At 34.0% G+C, this 4,930-nt stretch overlaps 1 pseudogene; it reads right to left on the bottom strand.

Annotated features, from left to right (window-relative positions):
- Positions 1–681: 681 nt before the first annotated feature.
- Positions 682–3,987, bottom strand: LOC120211716 (annotated as a pseudogene).
- Positions 3,988–4,930: the final 943 nt, after the last annotated feature.

Raw genomic sequence — 4,930 nt, 5'->3', positions numbered from 1 at the left:
AATATTATGAATAGATTTTATTTTGTAATCACCCAAAATTAAAAGAAATATATTAAAATTTAAGTCAATTATTTATGATTATTTTTTAACAATATACAACAATATGAGCTTAACTCTATGATGGTTACAATTAAAAAACTTAAGCTATATCAACTAAATAGGAAATTCATGTAATTTAAGTGATGGAAAATGTAGACAAGTTGGACATCAAAATATATTAGTTTTTCATCCACACGTTAATATTTTTTTTTCGTTTATATTACACAATTGAATGGAATCTTCCTCCAAGTCACCTTTTATTCCATACCAAAGCAGTCATAGTGGGGAAGATAAACAATAGAAAAAGAGGTGAGGACAAACACTTGTTTAAGTATGGGAAGCTAAGGTAATTATAACCCTGACCATTTACTCCTGAGGTTTGGGTCACTACTACAACGTTACTTTGCATATCAACATCATTTTAATAATAATTAAAAGGTGAAATACAGCATCTGGAAATGAACCATTATTGTAAAAGTTCACAATAGCAGAGAAATTATCTATTTCTGAAAATGACAAGCAACCATTAGAAAAGTGACAAAATTTCAGTCAAATTTATTCAAAACATGTATTGGGTCATGTATCTTGTTTATAGCAAACTCTGTCGCACACATCACGCCTCAACAAACCCATTATATATAGTGTGTACCATCCAACAAGCTCTTAATAGGGTTCAACCGGAGCACGGAAGCTCGCTCCCGCATGCACAGCTTCAGCACCTAGCTCCTCAATTCGCAAAAGCTGTATGCAATCAATTAACATCAATCATAAAGTCCAGAGCTTTCTAGAAAATGTTGTTCACAGCTAATTAACATGAACTTCATGTCTATCATTCAAGGGAATAACACAAATGCCTGTTTAAAAGGTTAAGATTTTAACCTGATTGTACTTGGCTAAACGCTCAGACCTGCATGGGGCTCCCGTCTTAATTTGACCCTGATTCCATAGGAACCAAAAGTTAAAAACCATTGATTGTTGTCCCGTGATAGAAGCCTAAATTTTTATTTGCAATATCGAATTTGCAACAATGAAAGTCTTGGACTCGGATTACGTAAGAGCGTTAATTACCGTGGCTAAACCCACTGAGAGATCAGCAATGAAAGTATCCTCAGTTTCACCACTGCAAGCAAATAAACATTCTCCAAGTCACTGGAATTCTGATTTTACAAAAAATCATTTCGGGATTTAACGGTCGATAATTCAAACCTGCGGTGGCTGGCCATCACACCCCATCCAGCTTTCTTCGACATTTTGACAGCTTCAATACTTTCAGTAACAGATCCAATTTGATTGACCTGTTTCCCATTCACATGAACGAAGAATCTTTATATTATCCAAGGGCATCACAAGACCTAAAAAATCAAAGAATCGACTGTACCTTGAGAAGAAGCGCTTTGCAAGTTTTTTCATTGGTAGCCTTCTCAACCCTCTGCAGACATTAAAAAGAAATATAAATACCATGTACCTTCCAAAGGAATACTTAGGGGGTACATACAAAATTTATTGGAGAAACCAAGAAGGAAATGCCAATTCTAACCTTAGGGTTTGTGACCAAGAGATCATCTCCCACAATCTGAACTTTCTCTCCAATTTCTTTGGTGAGTTTGGAGTAGTGCTCCCAATCATCTTGGTCGAATGGATCTTCAATCGACACAATGGGATATTCAGATACAAATGACTTGTATAAATCTTTGAGAGCATCTCCCGAGATCTTTTGCGAGCCATCATTGTTCTGCACGTACAAAGAAACAGCAACAAATGAGATCAAACAAAGTTAGTATAACATACGACATATCATGCACAGATGAGATATCTTGCGATATGACAAAATTCACCTCTTCTTTGAAGTTCAGGTCATAGGTTTTATCTGTTCCATAAAACTCAGATGCAGCGACATCCATTCCGATAACGACCTATAATATAATAAAGGTACAATTGATTGTCTCCTCACATCAAAACAATCGAGAAATCATAAAGGTTACTAAGACTTGGAACCACCTTTGCCTGTGTAACCAGCTTTAGCAATGGCAGTCTTCAACAACTCAAGTCCTTCCTTGTTCTCCTGAACTTTGCACAAAAAAAAAGTCAGATAACTATCGAGTGAAAATTGAACTAACATGTACATATGACAGTAAAAGCATGAGGATTTGTGAGGATTGACCTGGATATTAGGAGCGAAACCACCTTCATCACCGACATTGGTTGCATCTTGACCATACTTCTTCTTGATCACAGCCTTCAAGTGGTGGTACACTTCGACGCCCATTTTCATGGCCTCCTTAAAGGATGAGGCTCCTACAGGGAGAATCATGAACTCCAGCAGACAAACCAGTGCAAAAATCAATTTTCAAGAAATCACCCCAGAAGATCAAAAGGAATATCAAGATCTATACCTGCATAGCAAGTTTGTTTCCGGCATGTGAACCGCCGTTGATGACATTGAAAGCAGGAACTGGAAGAACAACTTATTGTTGCCAGCAAGGTTAGCAATGTGCTGCACCCAACAGTGGGTTTATTAGATTCAGATGACATGAACATAAATGACTTCCCAAATATTAAATTATCCACACTAGATTAACTGATTTGAAAGCCATAGCAGAAATCCTTCACACTGCAATATCCAAATACTTGCATGCAACTACAGCATGTGAAAAAGAGAGATAAATCCAATGAGCCATAATATACCATGTAAAGGGGAATGTTTTTTACTTCAGCCCCGGCTTTGCAAACTGCAAGGGACACAGCAAGAATGGCGTTCGCACCAAGCTGAGGAAAATTAACAAAATGAGACATGAAACAGTCAACGTTTTTAAGATAAAAAAATATATATTCGAAAGGCATTAAAAGGGCAATCGGCTGGGTTACCTTTTGTTTGCCCCAACCCCACTCATTTTGAGTTCCATCTAGTTGTTGAACCATGAAATTGTCAATAGCAGTCTCCTCAATCGGGTCCTATAGAAAGAAATTTTTTGAGGAAAAAAAACCCTTCAAAACTAATGCCCCATTTACTAATGTATGATTGTACCTATAAGTTTAACAGTTAGGCTTGACTTAGTGCCACATTCTTTTTTATATACTAATAACTAATACGCAAGCCAAGGAAAATCGCATAAATAGCAATCAAACAAGTAATGTATCAAAGTTAAACGCTAATTATAACAATCATCGATTCACGAAACATTGTAAACATGAAATCAAAGGCAAAACCAAGTTAGGGGCAAATCTTTCCAATCAATGCAGGGCCGATGATTGCGTTAACATTAGCAACCGCCTATATATTACAAAAACCAAATTTTTGTTAACAAAAAACATTTTAAAATGCCTAGAAAATTAAAACAAAAACAAAGTAAATTCGCAATTAGAACATAGCTGACCTTCGATACACCTTTACCAAGGTAATCGGAACCCCGTCTCTCAATTCCAGAGCCTCGTAAATTCCTAAAAGAATAAAATTAAACTAATCGACAAACTATGAAAAAAAAGTAAGAAAATAATTACTCGGATCATTACGGGGAAAAAAAAGCTATCCTACCTGTGGATGCACCGCTTGGAACTGCGGCTCTAACACCGTTGGATGTTTCCACATCAACCTATCATATTTAATATAAAAATCAAAATAAAAACCAGTAAACTTGAACATATGAATAACATTAATTATATGCAAACAGGAAAACTTATATAAAAAAAACTCAAGCACTCGACCGATTTGACTCGTTAAGTCGAAAAATCCAGAAGCAAATGGATCGAAGAATGTTTTATCGGAAAATGAGTGACGTTACAGCTTATAACGATTGGTGACAAAAAAAGGCATGAAAATAAAGAGAGAATATAGGATGAAGAGGCAAACCTCAACAGTTGGATTTCCACGGCTGTCGAAGATCTGCCTAGCTTTGACGGAAGTGATGGTAACAGACATTTTTTTTTTGAGATCTAAAGAGGGAAAATGGAATGAAAGTTTTTTTCAGCAAGCACTCTAGAATAGGCTTGTAAACGAATGATACGGTGAACCGTTCGTAAATCATATTTCGTAGAAAGTTAATTTATATTCATTTATTTATTAAATAAATAAATATAAATAATATTTTAAGTTCGTTTAATTAAATGAATGAATATAAACAGAGAATTTATTTGTTTATTTACGTTTGTGAACGTTCGGTAATATGTTCAGTCATTTATGTTTGTTTATATTCGTTTATTTATATTCGTTTATATTCATTCATTTATGTTCATTTATAGTCGTTCGTTTATGTTTAGTCAAATTTCTCTATATTCATTTAAAATATTAAAGCTCAATAAATTTTAATATGATGCCCATATATATTTTAAAATTCAATTAATTTTAAATACAAATAAAAAAACTCAAAACAATTAAATAAAATATAATCCTAAAATTGTTAGGAAAGAAAAAAAAATATTTTCATTTATGTTATTTTACGTTAATTTATGTTCATTTATTGTGTTCGTTTACATTCGTTCATTTGTGTTTGTTTATGTTTGTTCATTTGTATTCGTTTATCATTTAAATGAACGAACATGAATGAACACGAACAAACTACATTACTTAACAAACGAACACAAACAAAATTTTATTTATTTATTTATATTCATATTCGTACATTTATTATGTTAAAATTAAACGAACAAACATGAATATTTCTTTGTTTTGTTTGTTTACATGCCTACTCTAGAAGACTAAGAAGAGTGAGGTGTGATTTTGAAGGGAAGAATAAGTTAATGGTAACCGTTGATCTTGTAGAAAATAATCTAGTCGTTGGATTTTGATTTTATTTTGGTTTGCTTTTTTTATCACGTGAGGAGCACGGGATTTAACTGCCTCTATTGGTGTGGGGTCTAGCTGAAAACTCTCGCTTGCTGTCTAAGTAAAATGCTA

The sequence above is a fragment of the Hibiscus syriacus genome, unplaced genomic scaffold, assembly GCF_006381635.1.
Source record: "Hibiscus syriacus cultivar Baekdansim isolate YM2019G1 unplaced genomic scaffold, ASM638163v2 tig00109980_pilon, whole genome shotgun sequence".
NCBI classification, from domain to species: Eukaryota; Viridiplantae; Streptophyta; class Magnoliopsida; order Malvales; family Malvaceae; genus Hibiscus; species Hibiscus syriacus.
The sequence above is the reverse complement of the archived record's forward strand: the minus strand, read 5'-3'. Positions and strand labels throughout refer to the sequence as shown.